Source organism: Colias eurytheme, chromosome 20, assembly GCF_061535395.1.
Source record: "Colias eurytheme isolate Ceu_HAF_F1 chromosome 20, ilColEury1 Martin Lab GWU primary, whole genome shotgun sequence".
Taxonomy (NCBI): domain Eukaryota; kingdom Metazoa; phylum Arthropoda; class Insecta; order Lepidoptera; family Pieridae; genus Colias; species Colias eurytheme.
In genome coordinates, this window is record NC_142999.1 from 4,137,067 (window position 1) to 4,156,146 (window position 19,080).

Genomic DNA, 19,080 nt, shown 5'->3' on the forward strand with positions numbered 1-19,080 from the left:
TTCTTATGTCTAGTTTAGCTGAGCGAAAAACGTAAAGAATAAGCCGGTAATAAAAGTTTTAGCAACTTTGGAGAATACTTGAAAATTGTTAAAGTGGCTTAAACATGGTAATGTAATATTTGGGATGTTTTAATACGTTCTGACGGCACGTGGCTTATTTAATTATGTAAATCAAGGGCATTTCTATCTTGTTACTAGACTTAGACTATTTTTATTAAACCAATATCTATTTAGTTTAAAAATATTACTCCTAAAGCAGGAGCAAAATTAATAATTGAACCTATTTTATAATAGGTAATACGTATAAATGCAAATATGCAATAGGTATGTGTGTCATATTTGCATGTATAAATCGCTACACTAATATAGAGTTAGATGAAATATTTAACAAGGACTACTCTACATTTTGTCACAAGAAAACATCTGAATAAACAGACGGTAAGTTATATCGCAGGCTTTGTATAACGACACGCTAGTGAAGTTGACGACAAAACCTAATCCAGATAACTCATAATTCCGACCTATTTTTAGTAGTAGAAAATTTATCCCCTCTTTATCGGCTTTACAATTATAAAAGTTATTAAAGAGCAATCACATTTTAGAAGTTTAATTTCTATGTGTTTCTAATACCTAAGTATGTGTATAAAACTAGTTACATTCTATATTTGTTACTTATTCGCAGAAGTATCAACTTTTTACCGTCTCGTGGTATTTACAATGCAAATACGTATTGTTGGTTAGGGAGCGGAATGTTCTATTTTACAAGGCGATTTCTTGAGCAACTCGAATTTTACGACTTGCTTCTTTCATATTTTCATATCGCCTGAATGTCCTGCATATTTGAAATGGCATGTTATTAAAATGAATTTACATCTTTGGTGCTTTCTATGTCGGGTTGGGAAAGCGTTGAATAGGCAAACATTATGTAAATTCAAAAATATTAAAATTTAAAACTAATATCCAAATTGTTCCTATTTGGTATCGAATGCTATCAGGCCGTTGCTAAATGCGACTGTTTTTCAAACGCGTTGGTAAAATCAGTCGCATTAGAAATGTCCCATACATTTGGCATATATAGGTATGCAAATTATGTAATTCTGTTTTATTGTTTTCTTTCTAATTTGAAAACCTCCAAACTAGCTAGCCTTGCTTGAATTTAAGGTTTTAAAAGTACATATTAGGCTTAGCGTTGCTTTATGCTTATGGCTCTATTTTTATAAGAAAGTAATATTGTAATAATTTTATCAAATAATACGTTATATTTTAGTAATTTAATATACTAAAAGGAGACTAGTGTAGGTACACCTCGAGGCTACGGTTATACGATATCGTCTAACCCAAAACTTAGCTTGTTTATGTCGTCCTAAAATCTTAATATTTCGACGATATATCATGTTCTGCTTTTTGACTTGTATAGTCAATTATTTTCTTTATATTTATAATAAATAGAAATAAGAGGCTGTGTTTTCCAAAAACATTCATGCTTTCATGATATTTTTTTTTATTTCTGTAATTCTGTGAATACTATCATAAGCGTCATACTTAAAAGCTATATGCTATACTTAGAGAAAAGAGAAAAGCAATATCTGAAATCAATATCTCAAAAATTTCCCTAGAGGAATAATAAAAATCATTATTATTTCCTATAACCTCTTTGTACTATAAAATTTATAAATAAATCAATCACACATAAACACCTCAACCGTTATCGTTAATAAAATAAATGGAACATGTCCGTGAGTCCGTATAAAATTCGAAGATGTATTTGTCCGATAGCTCATAAAACTTGACTTAGAGCACTAGTCGGCCCCTTCAGAAATATTGCCGTCGGTTTATTGAAAATCTCAGCTATATGCACTCCCTCGTATTTGGGAAGCACTCGAGGTCGGCCATATGAAGTCGTCAAGGAAATTGAAGGCATATGTGTATTAGAATATACATTTCTTTGTCAATTGTTGTGTTAATTTGTTTGGAATTAAATTTTAAATTACATTCTTGATGGTATTCACGTGGAGCTCAGATTTTTTTTAATTGTTACTTTATTGTATTGATATAAAGGCTTTCGTGCATGGTAATATATTATTTGTGGTACAAACTATTGTTTTTGTTAATTTCTATGGCACCCAATTATCAATATGGGCTACGTTATTGAATTTTCCAATTAAAATAATTATGTAGTTAGCTATAAAATTAATTAATCTAGATATTTTTTTTCTATTTTAATTAAAATAAGAAACCTTTTAAAAGCCCTAATCAACGGCTATAATAAATAAGAGTAGCCAAAACAAAAGTAAAAATATGCTTTAAGTCAGAAATTAATCATTAGTCCAATAAGAAAAAGAAGGGCCATAACAAGGGCCAATTTTACTCATGACTATGAATTGTCATATTTTCATAAGACTATCGACAACAGCCCGGTTTACACGCACACTCTTTACCGCGTGATTGAGTGCGCGGGATTGAACGCGGGAAAGCACGCGCGCGCAATCGCGAGGGATTGTTTTGTCACGTTTTTTTATGCACTTATTCTTTCGCGCGCGATTATTCGTGCGTCTTTGAGGAAAGAGGAAAGATTGTGCGTGTAAACGATAATCGCGCGCGATTGAACGAAGGAAAGCGTGGCGCGTTGGAGTGTGTGCGGAGTGGACGCGCAATCTCGTTCTCTCTGTCATCGTTTAAATGCTCGCTCTTTCCCGCGTGAAAGCCGAATCGCGCGCGAAAGAGCGTGCGTGTAAACCGGGCTAATTATATGTTTGTGTGTGCGTATGTATATAATAGAGTCAATGTTGGCGTACGTAGTCCTAGTAGTCTGAATAAACAGTAAATATTTATGAGAATTATCGACATCTCCGTTATGATTTCTCTGAATTGATATCGTTTTTCATGATAATAACGTAACCCCATCGATTTTCTGCGAATATTGCGCTATAACTGCTTAGTTGTTGTTCACAAATATTTGGGGATACTAAATGTATAGAGAGAAATAAACAATAATAATACGACGTATATTTGTATGATGTTGACAGATGTTGAAAATTCTCCTTAGGTTTCTAAAGGGTCATCAAACTCACGGTTAAAAAACTAATAAATATTAAAATTTGGCTATCGATAGGCTTTTCAGCGGAAACCTAAATTCGGTAGTTTATGTAAAAAAAACTTATTCCAATAAGCCATAAAATTCAAAAAAGCCCATCGATTCCGTTTTATACGTACCAAAGCTCGCTTTTTTTAATTTTACGAAGGGCGCGCATAAAATTCCCCAAATTCACAACTCCAATCAAAATTTATGTTGATATTGGCAAAGTTCGGTCTGAGGGATTCTAAGCGAGGACATGATCGCTGTTTGCGAATTAAGAAGTTTTGTTTGTTTCATTATAAAGTCACACAGCGAGCGGAAAATTGCGACCGTCATAACCTTAAAATAGCAATAGAGTTACGTGTTTTAATACCGTATGTAGATTTGCCAGATGTTTTGTAACAAAGCAGATAAAAGCACTCGCAAATAGGCATTTGCTGGAAAAGTCGAACAGTTGAAAAGTTTCAGTAGTCGAAATGTTGGGACCTTAAACTTTTTGTGTTAATGAAAATTACATGCAAAGAGTACGACAAAGTGGTATCGGGATAATTAAATAAAACAACATTTTGTAATAATTATTGTGTAAATATTTGTGTTAACTTGTAGTTAGCGTTCATATCCCAATAGTTTCCCTTCGTCCTTCATCATTTTACTGAGTAAAGAGAACATAATATAACCAGTGTATAAATTGGGATTTTCACCATCGCTGTTTAATGCTTGAGCATGTACACTCGGCTTAAACAAATTGAATACGGGATCCAAAAAGTCCATTAAAGCAAATACGCTCCACTAAAATCCATTTCCGCATAAATAACATGTCGCATGTTAACGTATTATTTGCATAATGTTCAAGTAATTGTAATGCCGCGTACACACGGTGCGTAATGCCCTAGTTGGTCTTTAACAGCTTTACCGAAATTTGCCTAACATAGGTCGGCTAAATGTGGTGTGTTTTTACTATAATATGCGGCGGCCGAATGGATGCCAAATCGAATTACGTGGTCGCGTTATATGGACATTGCGAAGTTTGGCGGGAAACGCGGCCAATCATTTTGCAATATTTTGGATTACGTTTTTCTGGGTAATGGGGTGAAAAAATATAAATTGTTATGAATATTTACGGGAAATTAGCGAATAGGTACACTAATGTGAGCTAATCTTTATAATACGAATACAAAATAATTTAACCTATGTACACAAATTTCTTGGTATTGAATCAAATATATTTTATAATGTATAATTTTCTAAACAACTACTATTTTGGAAATAATTAATTCCTAGATTTATATTGACGACTGAAACGGCTTATGACACAACCGATATCAATGCGCTGCATTAATTAATTTATTCGCAAATCTATTATTAGCACTTCGCTTTCAGCTCTCATGCAAATATTTCGCGTCAAAGCATCAAATTCTAGTTACTGTACAAATGAAAAATGGAACAAGCACTTTCATCAGAAACAAGATCTACGTTTCAACAATCATAAATTGTTGCATCGGTACAAAATACAGCCGACAGTTCCATCAGAGGTGAAATACAATTTTCCTATGCTTTTAGGTGTCGCTCCAGATGTATACTGCCTTTATTTTGGCCACTCAAATTTTACTGCAGTATAAAATATTGTGTGAACTAAGACGATACTGTGCGAATTTTATACGCAACCATAAACGCCTCGAATATATTTCTGGCCATGAATACAAAGTTGTTTGTATTTTCATAAACTAATTTTATTTAACGTTCATGTTTCTGGTTAAACAAGGTTTGGGGAAGTTTGTTCTGGGTCCGAATAGTTTACCATAACGTTTGGCTGGGCTAGTTTAGCGAAAGATAAACCTTTTGCCAGACGAACTTACACTCCGGGATTGAGATGGTCATTCAATTCAATCTCACTTTGAATGATACTTTTGGTTCGAGAATTATTGTTTGGTTTGGCGCCATGTTTGTTCTCTCGGACATTGCTGCATTGGTTGATTTAATATATTAGTCGAAATAATGTAATATAAATTTATAAATATAAATAATGTTGTTGCATGCAGTCTCTTTGTATTTGTCTGTCTTAAAATAGTGTTCTTTATTTTAGGACTTTCCTGTTGAAGATTTGGTTTGCCTTTTTATGGATGTTAATAGTTAAACCTCTGTAAAAAATACGCAATAAGATTGGCTTGCTTATGTTAAAATAGTTTAGATAACCACAAAAATAATGATGTTTATCTTATTAAGGCATACATTCAGTTCGTTGTTTGTTCAAACATATCTAACATGTAAGATGTAAAAAGGGATTTCATTTACATTTTGGCTCGCTTACGAGATCAGTCGTTTTCATCGTCTTCATACACAGGCTTTGAGTGCTTACATTTTTCGATCCCCAATTATCCGCGCCTTATCCCGTTTTAGCGTCTCATGTTTACTTTGTACAAATATATTTGAAATTCCTTCAAAATATTAACGTAAATACTGTTGTAGAATTAAGCGCGTCACACACGGTGAAGATTTTATCTTAAGATACTGTTATATTTTATATTACAGTATCTTAACGCATCCGGTATCAGCGTTCGGACCATCATTTTTCTTTTTGTCATTGCGTACTAAGACTCCTGTAGAACCGCCATCCTGTTACAAATGACCCACAAAATTTCGCGTCATTTGTAACAGGATGGCGGTTCTACAGGGGTGGGTGGTACGCAATGACAAAAAGAAAAATGATGGTCCGAACGCTGATACCGGATGCGTTAAGATACTGTAATATAAAATATAACAGTATCTTAAGATAAAATATTATAGTATCTTCACCGTGTGTGACGCGCTTTAGAAGAAACTTATTTCTAGTTACTGTGTTTTAATCGCAATTAGCAACTAGTACATTACCTATTGCTATTTATTTATACTTTATTGCACTGAAAATACAATAATACATATTACAAAGACAAAACTACAGAAACAGCAAAGGGCGGCCTTATCGCTAGGTAGCGATCTCTACCAGGCAACCCAACAATCAGAGGAAATATAACAATATGATGTGGGTGAGCAAAAATAGGGCAACACTGATAAAATGCACAAGATAAACATCATTATTGTCAAGACAATGAACAACCATTTCTTATTTTGTTTAAACCACTTCCCGATCACAGCATACACGTATTCTGTGAAAAGTGTGAATGTTCTTAAATGATAATCAGTAGTATGAACATTACTTTAAAGTTTAAACTACGACTTCATTAATTTTAATTTACTTCAACATGACTTTCTGTCCAACGACGATCCAACATAACTTTTACATAAATGTCCGTGAATACTAAAAGTACTATCTAACTTTTAACCATTTTAACACTTGGTTTGCTACAATATCTCGCAAGGAAATTGGTAAACTTCCACACGAAATATATGGATAATAATAGTTTAATATTCTATTACTATGTTGCATTTAAATTAAAGAAATAAGTAAAACTTGATAAGATTGTCAGTGCTGTCAGGAGTAAAATAGTCGATATATCGATTAAAACGAATGAATATTTATTTTCATTTTTAGTTTTATATAAAATTCAAATGCTTTATAAATCAGAAATATAAGTTAACTGCGTTACATATTTTATTTTTAACTTTTTAGCACGCTATTTATTTAGGTAATTCTATACATTTTTACTCATGGCGGCCGCACTTTGTAATAATATTTCTGAAATGTAGCTGGCTGCTTCAATTTTAATTACAATGTCATGTTTGTCGTTTGACTTTTGACATTTGATTGAGGTTTTTCGTTTCATGGTTAACTTATTTTCTTCATCTTTATCGACTTTCGCTACGTATTACGGACACTGACGATCTCTGTTATTACTACCAACCAACGCTTGCACACCGGACTTTGATTACCTGCCTTTACGACTCACTACTGCTACCCTACCTGGACACCGACTTTGCATCCGATTTTTCATTTACAAATATAAACTGCATCAACTGTGGTATTAATGCTATGCGTATGCATTTGTTACAAGATAACGCAATAATATCAATTATATATACAAGGGTGGGCTGCTCCTCTAACGGTTAGTGGGTTAGTATTATCTAAGGTATTTAGTACTAGCTATTGAAATCAAACAAAAACGTAAACACACATTGTTTTATATATATACTAGCGGTCCACCCCGGCTTCGCCCGTGGTACCTAAATATTAATTTAAACTTTAAACTATCCTATCTCTCAAGTTGGATCGAACTCTACATGGTTTGCGCATTTTATTATAATCGGTTAAGTGGTTTAGAAGTCCATTGAGGACAAACATTGTGACACGAGATTTATATATATATATTAAAATAAAATACCAAATAAAAACCGTGTGCGCATATATATATATTAATATATATATTAATATATAATATATATATATATATATATTATTATTCTTTTGTCAAATTGTAATATTAATTCTTTATTTGTAGATCACTCACTCTGATCACATATGTGATGCATGCTGGAAACTTGCAAATGAATTTTTGAGGATTGAAAATCATGAAGATGACACTGTAACTCTGGGTCATCAACGTGTATGCATTTATTGTGGACGTTCTGTATTGCGCACACGGTTTCATTTACTAAGAACTGATTCTCAACGCGATCAAAGAATTAGAGCAGTGATATTAGAGTGGATATTACCTCGTCATTTAAGTTATTGAGTGTTTTGATAATATTTTAAGTAAAAAGTTGCCAATAATCTTCTTTTTAAATCTCAAAGTAAAAATGAAAGGTGTTTTAACAAAGTATTTCTTTACAGATTGGAAATAGAGCAACATATCTGTGTCATTCTTGCTGGGTGAGGGCTCTCATAGGAAGGGAAGCAATAACAGTTTATTATTGTAATTGTTTAGTAGGAAGAAGAACTGTAGGTTGCTGCTGTCACGTTATGTGCATAATATGGTACCTTAGCTGGGCAAGGTATCAACCAGATTTAATGCCGCCAGCACAGTTTCTGGATGATGTGTTAATTGTTTATGATGATAATGATGAATAAACGATTTATGAAAAAACGTGTTTTATTTTATATATAAGTACCTACGATGTTTTGGTAGGTACTCTAAAAGAATAAAAGTTAGATCCAATATCTCTATTACCTAACTGTTCTTCTGTTACACTCTTTATCTAAATAATGTATATTATAGGATATAAACTTACCTCTACTTAGAAAGAAACAAAGCTATTCATTGAACTCGAGCAAACCTAACCTCAATTTTAGTGACGTTACATGCTCAATATCTCTGCTATCCCATAGAACAGATCTTTAATTGTTATATTTATAGAATCTGTATATTTTTATCTATTTAACCCCACATAAATCATCAGTGTAACGATCAGGCCCAAAGTCCTATGGGAGTTCGCCATTCTCCTTTAATATCTACTGTGTGTAGCAACGGTGTAGTCATAGGTAATAATATGATTTATAAATATTGTAGTTTAAAGTTATTTTATCTGCAAATAATCGTGGTATTATTCATTAATAGAGCTACTTAGTTAATGGTCGGTTTTAACAGCTTGTAAAACTTATAGGCGTCTTTTACGTATTATATTATTTTGATAATTGTTCACTTCTTGTGTCATAAAATGCATTATTCCGCCACAAAAAAAGGGGTTTTACGATCATTAAAAATTATAATCAACTAAGAGGTCAACGCGAACAGTAAACTCTCGTTCATGCTTTAATTAAAAATAAAATATTATTAACAGTCGTAAAGTTGCGAAACACGCAATAGACATTTTGCAAGCGTGGAAGATTTCCAAATTAGACTTAGCTAATTAATTTGTGAAGACGTCTTTGGCTCCCAGTACGGAAAGGTTTCAAATTATATCAAACCCTTGGGATTTTAACGCACTAGACCTTATTATGTTTGCAGATGTGGAAGTAATTCTTATACCTAATTATAGAGCGCCCTTGGTTCTTGATTATTATGTGGTTACTGCAATATTGATCCAATTTAACTTGGTATCTCTCTTATGTCGGTCCCTCATGTCTGAGGATCGTGGTCAGCATTAGGGTTGCATCTGGAGCGGATGATTTGCGTAACTTGGTATAGAATTAAACAAACTAAATTCAAGTTAATGGCTGATATGTTAACACTAAAGCCAAGTATGTAGCGTGTTAGGTGTAGAAGTAAACAAAGAAAGTGAAAGTTTATAGCCGATATGTAAACATAAAAGCCAAGTACCTACCGTGCCTTACAGATACGACTTTGCCCTTATTTATTTTATTGGAGTATCTATTATCACAATGCAAACACTACATTACACAGATATACATATACTTCAATATACCTTCATTCTAACTTCTAATGTGCTTCTAACTTGATTCCATAACACATAAATTCAACAACAACAAATAACAACATTTCAAGGACCAAACCAAAAACTTCCCTATTTATTCCATGACCTATATATCAAAAATCAGCGACTCAACCATCAAAATTCATTTAATTTTTGTTATACGAGTAAAATGTAATTATCACACTATTTTAGTTCAACACAACTGTTTTTGATGTGGTTAGAAAGTTTTCGGTTTCGTAATGAATACGGGGTATTGTTGGTAATTATCGTTATATAAATTATAAGTCTGTAAGGAGTTTAAGTATGTTTATAAATAAAATACGTAGAAGTTGGACAAAATTGGTTGATGATATGACTTATATTGAAGACTAGCTTTCCGCCCGCGGCCGCGGCTTCGCCCGCGTTTTCAAAGGAAAGCCCGCATAGTTCCCGTTTCCGTGTGATTTCCGGGATAAAACCTATCCTATGTGTTAATCCAAGTTACCCTCTATATGTGTGCTAAATTTCATTGTAATCGGTTCAGTAGAATTTGCGTAAAAGAGTAACAAACACACACACATCCTCACAAACTTTCGCATTTATAATATTAAGTAGGAGTAGGATAGGATAGGAAAGGATAGGATAGAATTAGTATGATAGAAAGTATTTTTGACATTTTAAGAAGTTTAATAAAAGATTGCAGTTAAGAAAATATACGATGTTAAATAGTTGGTCTGTTTACTTGATTTATCCTCATAGCGTATGTGAATATTATTTTACCATTTATTTTAACGAGACAGTAATATCATCATGACATATACAAAAATAGAAAGAAACTAATCCATACGCTTAAAGATTTAATCTGATTTCCACCAAGCAAATAAAGCACAAAATAAGCTTACTACCAGCTTTTAAGAGAATAGTGCGAGGATTGAGAAAATAAATAAAATTGTTATGCATAAATCGTGTACACAATAAATATGCAAGACTATACTCAATTTACTCCGAGGTTCCGGGAGCAGTTTTCTGTTAAATGAATGTTACTCCCTATTGAAACTATTCGAGTGGTAGCGCCACATTGGGAGGGAATATTTGTATGAATTACTAGCTGCGCCCCGCGGTTTCACCAGCATGTCTCCGCTCTTGTTGGTCTTAGTGTGATATAGCCTAAAGCCTTCCTCGATAAATAGGCCGAAAAGAATTTATCAAATCGAATTAGTCAAATATTCTTAGAAACGGCTGATTTATGGTAAGCAAAACCTCTATTTTTCTGTGTTTTTGTATTAAATAAAGTATGAAATTGATTAAAACAATACCAAACGTCATCGCAAAGGTCAAATTTAATAGAAAAGTCACGAAGCCTCCCCATAGGTCATTTACTTTGCTCTGCGATAATATGCAAATTCACACGATATGTTCAATGGAAACTGGAATTCGAAAAAGCAGTTGAAAAATGGTTAGAAAAAATATTCAAAATAATTTTGTATCATTTACAAATTGTTTAATTATTTATTATTTACGCAATGTAAATAATCTATATTTAGGTAATATTATAAAGCTGAAGAGTTTGTTTGTTTGTTTGAACGCGCTAATCTCAGGAACTACTGGTCCGATTTGAACAATTATTTCGGTGATAGCTCAATCATCGAGTTAGGCTATAGGCTATTTATCATCACGCTAAGACCAACAGGAGCAGAGCCACGCGGGTGAAACCACAGAGTGCAGCTAGTCAATGGTTATGTATTTGACCATATTTAAGTAAACATGTAAAACTTAAACTAACAATGAAACTTACACTTGATTAAAAGTCTATAAACTTTAGGTTATACCTTAATCTTTAAACTTTAAACGGCTTCTAAGACAAAAAAACTTTTTACAGGCAAAATGTGGACGCACCATAACTAGGTGTGTTTAATATTAGCAAACTTAATCTAGATAGAAAAGCCGTTTTTTGTTAAACTCTGAAGGCACAAAGTTAATACGGACGGACAAGAGAAGTCTAAGGAAATTGTGTTTAAAAGTAATTGTGTGCGTTCTAGTTTAGTACATTTTATTATGTAATATATTTTCTTTATAGTAGCTTATGTTTATGTAATGCTTTATCATACTTACTTCCTTACTACTTTCTCCTATGGCGCTGAAACCCCGAAGTGGGTCTTGGCCTCTGAGATGAGAACTCTCCCTTCCCCGGTCCTGAGCGGTCTGAGCTTTATTATACTGATGGCAAATATTGTGGTTTTTAAGATAAGTTGCAGATATACTGTTAATGTGTAATGGAATATCAGCATATTCAATGGATAATCAGTTTTTACTGTAATCAAATCGCTAGACAATCAACTATCCTTTCAGTTATATGTATGTACATTGGATTGTACTGTCAAGTGAAGGTAAGGTAAGGTAATGTTTAAGGTAAGGTAAATTTGCATATCAGATGATTAAGTTTTAAAACCACTATACTACTTCTACATTTATCTAAATGCCATAAACTCCAATACCAGTTAACATTAACAATTCTTTTACTGTTCTCTAAAATATACTTCAAATATTGATTCGTTTAACTTACCTGTCTCTCAACGATTTCTGGAAATACTTCAATTAACCAGTCACATCATGCTGTATCTAATTCAATTAGAATAAATAATTCAACTAATATGTACATGTTAATTATTCCATCATACACAGACTAACTAGATTTCTATAGAAGCATCAATGTGAGTACAGTTGAATCGATTCTAGCGTTTACTCCGAAACATATCCTCAAAGAGCTGTCTACCCTTTAACAATCAAACGAATTTTCTACACTAAAAACGCTTCTAAAATGCCTTTGGGCTGTTCCAATTCGATATTCTTGAACGAAAAATGTCACCTTTTGTAAGAATTAAGTTTCAAATCTTATATCACTTTGAAAAGGATTCGTGGAAACGAAATTTGATTAAAGAGTAAATCTATTTTTTTAGCCTAAGAGAATACTTTTAGTGTTTCTTATTTACTTCATAATGATAATCTCAGTTGTGTATTTGATTATTATTATGTGGCTATTAATAAACTACTTATTTTTTGTTAAATATCGTATCATATAAATGATATTATAATTCAATATTGTATTTATACCCGGGCAGAGATGTAGACAGTAGAGAGTAGAGAATGTAGAGCGTCATACATGTTATAAAATATATACCTATAAGAAATATTTAAAACACGAAGAAGAACAGCAATGAAAGTTCGGAAATTTACACTTTTTCACAAACCTCTGAGGAAATATCGTCCATCAGTAGAGCATAAAATCGAACCGATTTCGCTTTTGAAAACTTGGCTCTGTGATGAATCGAAATTTCTGGGAACTAGGAACGCCATCTATTACCTATATAAGAGCTCATTCGTATGAATATTTTAATGATTTTACATTTAATATATTATTTCTGAGAATGTTTGCTCAATACATTCATCATATTAATATAAAGTACAATATAAATAAACTATGGAATGTATCAAAAACGTCTGCTTCTAATATTCATAAAAACTTAAATTAAACTAATGAATATAATAATTTTACAGAATCAATAACTTTTCTCTGGCAATTCCAAAACGTTTTCCTATTGTTCTTTACATGTTAGAGTGAATAGCCGAGTTGGTGGTTCGCCTGATGGTAAGCGATCACCGCCGCCCATGAACATTTGCAGAGGTAGTGCCTTTTAAAATCCGTTGCCTTCTTTCAGGGATTAGGAAAAGGATTGGGGAAGGTAACTAAGGAAGGAACTCACAGCATTCGGATGGTACAATTTGACGCTGATCTTCTGTGCGGCTGTGGAACTTTTCCCGTATAGTAGTAGTAGTAGTAAGCTCGCTAAATTTGTGCTGTGTTGTGCTTGTCTCCCAATAAAATCTACCAACTTCTAGAAACACTGCATTGTGTGTAAAAAAATTATTATACCTGCCACTGCATTGTGTGTGTTATAATTTTAAATTGTTTATTAGGAAAAAAGAGATAGACATACATTATACATACTTTATCTTTCAACAATAATATATCTAGAACATTCTTGATAACTCTAATATTAAGCGTCGCATTACATGAAGCAGTTTAGGATTTCAGAAGCACAATTATCTCTTTTTAATAAAAACCCAAGCGAGATAGTAAATTAATATAACTTCTCGTTAAAAGCAGAGAATGTACTGATATTTTATTGTTCTAATGAAAACGCTACATTCTTGTTTATTCTTCAACTGTAGCAAGGAAATGGGCGGACGTAGTTAAATGAAACGATTTATGTACAAATGCTCTTTCTATACTTCTTTATACAATTTAAATTAATAGCCTTGCTTTTGAAGATTCTTTGTTTGTTTTGTAGAAGGATTATGCTAATATGTACTGTAAATGTTTTAGAAGCAAGTAAATAAGATAGAAACATAAGCAAGTACATAAAATAATAATATGATATCTCAAATAATAATCGGATACAACATAATATTTATTTTAACTTCTCTACTACATACCTAAAACGAAAATTATTTCCCTCAACAAAATCGATACATTTCAATAAAAGTCACAAACAGCACCGTATAATTCGAAATAAAATCACCCCGTTTTATAAAAGCTCAATAAGAATTGTATATCAGATCCAGAATATAATTCTATTATTACAAGTCCAACTACTTCCAGACTGTTAGCTGTTATTTATGATATAACCAGTACTTAGAGTGATGCAAATGCAAATTGCCCATAATATGTTAATTTCCAAGCTAAACACCAATATATTCAGTATTTTGACCTATTTTTCTAGAGCCATATAAATGGGGTAGTTTGCTAAGTGTTTATTTTTTCTTTTTACTTTATTGTTATTAAGACGTTTTGTTAATTTTATTTTCAATAAAAAAAATTTAATTTTTAAATTTTAATGAAAAATTTTGATGTTATATTATCAAAGGTGAATATTTTACACTTTCACATAATCTCCTCTTTTCGTCAAGTGAAATTCAGTTAAAACTAGGACTAGTTCTAAAAGGTATTGAAAGTTGAATATCCTTCAAAGCAAGCGCAAGAGACAAATGGAATATTAGATAAAACTACAGATGGATAAATAATCCTCTAAGCCAGGCAAAAAAGGAAAGCCAGGTAAATATTAACCGCCTTGTAAAGTTGCAAATTTCCAAGCCCTATACTAATATTTCAAATGAAATATACGAGGAACCCGAAGAATTTAGATTTGCGAAGTTAGCTTCTGGTCACTGTAGGTGGACGTGCCAGAGGTTTCTAATTTAGATTTTAATTCTGTTAATGTGGAGAAGCGGTTTAATTTCTAATTTCAATTCTGCTCGGGAAAGTTCAAATTAAATTAAAAGGCGGAATTAGAATCCAGACTGAACTGAGGACAGCATGATTTTGACAATTTGTTTTTGACACTAGAATTTTGAAATATTAAAATTACACTAGACATTAGAGAAGTCCACCTTTGGGTGAGGCCATAAACGAAGAAAAAGAAGAGATATGATAAATTAAATATTTAAAGCAATAACCCAATAGACTCTTACTATCCTTTTCCATTTATCACACATCTTAATTGCCTCAATTCTTTTATATCATTTTGTCACGTTCCATTCCACATTCACCATAAATTTAAACAAAGCTTTTTAAATTTATTTATTCAACCTATTCTTTCTTTATTTTTTGTTGTATAAATAATGAGTACTTTAAAACATAAGACGTTTATAAAACTCCCCTAAGAACTCTTTGAAAAGTGAAATAAAAGAATGTAACTGTTTTGCAGTTATTTCACAACAATTTTTGCGTAGCTTATGACGTAGGTACTTTTACAATGTTTTAACCGAATTATATGTTATACTTACTTTTTATATAAAACTATAGGTATTATATGTGCATAGGTACTTTATATATATATTTCCAAAAATATTGGAGGCAAAACATGATGGATTATAACATACTAGATTTCCACCCGCGGCTTCGCCCGCGCTTTCAAAGGATAAAACCTATCCTATGTGTTAATCCAAGTTACCCTCTATTGTGTGTGTGCTAAATTTCAATGTGTGCTGAATTTCATTGTAATCGGTTCAGTAGAATTTGCGTGAAAGAGTAACAAACACACACACACTTCCTCACAAACTTTCGCATTTATAATATTAGTAAGATAAGATTAATAACTATATTTATTTTTGCATAATATAAATGCTTATTAATAATGTCTTTATTTCCTTCCTGCACTTTTGTCTAGTCTTAATGAACATTAGCCCTAATTTGACTTCAGTTTGCAGGATATTATGATAATATAACTTTGTTTTTAAAAGAACTTGTCATTTGTAATATCTCATATCGTGAACTCCATTTTAAGTAGTTATATAAAGTGAAACGATAATACTATTCAGAATTGTGTACATACCCACTTTGTAGATTAAACGCGAAGAAAGCAACCAGGATAAGATCTAACAAGTAAAATGCGCTAATTCAATCCATGCTAAACGAGAACTTCTTGGAAATAAAACTCTCAAGAGTCGTAAAAACATAGCGCAGTTAGATTAAATCGTCAGCGTCAGTTTTTATATTAAATTGTTCAAGGGACAAGACCCGGACCGCAATGCTCATCGGAAATAAAAACGTAACTCAATTAACTAGTTAGAATTTACTCAAGTGCTGCGTTTAATCTAAATTTCTTTAAACGTCTTGTATATAATTTATTCCGCAATGAGCTAGCTTTAAAAAAGCCAGTGTTTAACTGTGGAATGTATTTAGATATCAACTTCAAAGGTTGATTTTCGTAACTTACAGCACTTTGGTTTATATGTTTGGTCTACTGAACTATCTCTTTGTTTCCTATGTTGAAGTAAATGTAAAAAAATAAATTAATAATAGGTATACATATAATTAAAGTGAAACTTCTTAAGGCGCGTTGAGATTAAAATTTCAAGGTCGGTTCATGGCAATACCGTCACGCTATGGAGTAAGGCGACTTTGATATCTTTGAATCTTGCCAAAGAAGTTTTACTTCTGACACACGCTCTTTTTCCAACATATTTTCTTGCTCTAAATATACACGTTATACTGTTAAAACTCAAAGGTTTAAACTTTAAAGTACAACGGTCTGGAAATTATATGCACAACTTGTATACCTACTAACTTAATTACAAACATTATTGTTTAAGAGTAAATAATTAATCACACGAATTGGAGGAAATCTATTAATAGTAACGAGCAAAGAGCACGAATTTAACGCTTTTAGTTATTGCATTTACAGAGTAAGGAACTTGATTCCCCCTCAAAACATTAATAAAATTAGAAGGCAACGAGGTAAATGACTTCTGGATTGGCGCAGTGGTTGGCTTTTAATAATAGCAAAAGGGAAGAGGTTCGATTCTATAAGTGGACAATTTTTTTGTAAGTATCAAATGATTACTTGCATATTTGAAATTGAAAATATTTTAATTGTATACTTACTTAGGTATTTCTCTTTCTTATGCATATTAATTTGTAAGTTCGTTTGAAGTAAATTTTAAATACTTAGATATATATTTAATGCAATATTTAGTTTTAGTTTTAATAATTATGGAATGGTAAGCTAAAGCAAAAAAAAATAAGTATATTTATAATTTATATATGCCTTACCATTCCAAAATTTTTGCCCAAAGTACTGGAAATAAAATAAGGCTATTTTACATCAAGACACTATTAACTTCTCATATTATATCTTTAGCATACCGTCTGACATACCCATATTGTTTAAATAAACACAATCACTAGTAATTCGCTAATATACACTTTTATACACAGCACAATGTATTTAAAATTTATTATCCCCTTATAGTAAAACGTGGCTCTATTTACAACATCGAGGCCTGTAAATTGTAGCGCGATACAAACTCGGCTATAGGTCTTTGGGGAGTCTTCTCACTTAATTACGAACTTAATGTCAAACCTCTTAATGACGAGACTGCTAATGTAAGCTTATATAACTCGTTTTAATGCAATTTCTATTCATTTTCTTAATTTATTTTCTATTTAGATTTGAATTTTTATCTATACTTCTATACAAATATTATAAAGCAAAAGTGTTTGTTCGTTTGTTTGAACGCGCTTACCTCAGGAACTACTGGTCCGATATGAAAAATTATTTCGGTGTTAGATATCCCATAGGCACACATATTATTATCATCATGCTAAGACAAACAGGAGCGGAGCAATGCGGATAAAACTGCGGAGTACGCTAGTTTATCTGTATTATTACAATTCTAATACTTGTTTTAGGTAAAGCCAGAGGGAGAGCTAGTCAAAAAGCGCTTAAATAAATTCAAAATGTTACGTAGATAAGAATTTCTATAGGGTAATGGTGTAGGACACATACGACTTTCAGTGATTTGTTTTTTTGAAGTGAAACTTCTTTATCGGGATTGGAAAAAAATTTAGTGTAACATTTTTTCGTTACGCGTGACATTTTTCCGTTACGCCCCATCTTTTTCATATCACCACCACGCGTGATTCGACGTATTTCTGTAAAGTTGCATATATGCAATAAAGTGCAAAATGCTATTTCGCATTATCTGTCATCTCCCGTATGGTCTAGTGGCTAGGATACCTGGCTTTCACCCAGGAGGCTCGGGTTCGATTCCCGGTACGGGAAAGCTTTTTTATTTATTTTTAATGTGATGTTAAAATAATCACAACGATTATTATAATACTTTTGTCTAATATAAAATTACACACAATTTTTTCGACGATATATTCTCATGAGTTACATTGTGATAACTTCCAATTTGTACTAACTACTCGGATAATATAAATAACAATTTGTATCTTGACCAAAATATATTTATCAACAAAAACCAACCTTTCATTTTCAACTATGCATTCCATTCAAAAATGCATTCAAAAATTTAATAAACATAAAAACAAAGCGAGCATGGAACACACCGAAAAAAGGCAATACTGGTTGTATTTCTTTTGTACGGCGGATCTTATCGAGTTTTTTCGGGGTTTCATGAAGTAGTACAATGGAGGCTCCACTTTATGTCGGCCTGTCCAAATCACAAAGCCCTCGTCCTGTACACAGCTAATATTGTCAAACGTTTTTATAGAAAGACCGTTATTTCATCTTGCTGCAGGATTACAGACATCCGTGACAAATGATTTAGTGTTCTGTTTGTGTGGGGGTTGGGTTGCTTTTTGTAAATCACTATTTAATGTGGAGGAATCGTAGTGTAAAGTGAAAAGGTGAGGTTCCTTGAGATTTTCGCGATTATTTATTTGGGTTATATTTTATTCAGGTTAACCTCGTACACATAGTAATGCTATCACTAAAAAATGACGGTAATGACAAATGTAGAATTAATTTTACATTTTACCATAGGTAGTACATTAGTATCTCAATACATTTTACAAATATGGATCATTATTCATTATCACTCATCATACAGGATAAGTTTTATTTTTATTATAGTATATATATAGCATATTTAATGTAATCTATCTATCTATCCTAAAACTAAAGATGAAATTCGTTCCTAAAGTACCTTAATAACCTGAATCTATATCTCCGAACCTTTTCATTACTTTCAACAAGCTTTCAACGTACATTTCTAACTCAGTTTTCCAATTTATTTCCAACAATACATATTTCATCAATAAATACATTTTATTTAGTTTCACTTGTCGCAAAGTAGATCTGTCGGTAACTAAGGTCGGTAATCATATTAAAGAAGTTGAATTTGACCCAAAT

General features: G+C 32.1%; 1 non-coding gene across 1 annotated transcript; it reads left to right on the plus strand.

The window, feature by feature from the left end:
• The first annotated feature begins 17,913 nt into the window (after window positions 1–17,913).
• Window positions 17,914–17,985, plus strand: TRNAE-UUC (transfer RNA glutamic acid (anticodon UUC)). Its single transcript has one exon. It is a non-coding gene; the product is annotated as a tRNA-Glu (tRNA).
• Window positions 17,986–19,080: the final 1,095 nt, after the last annotated feature.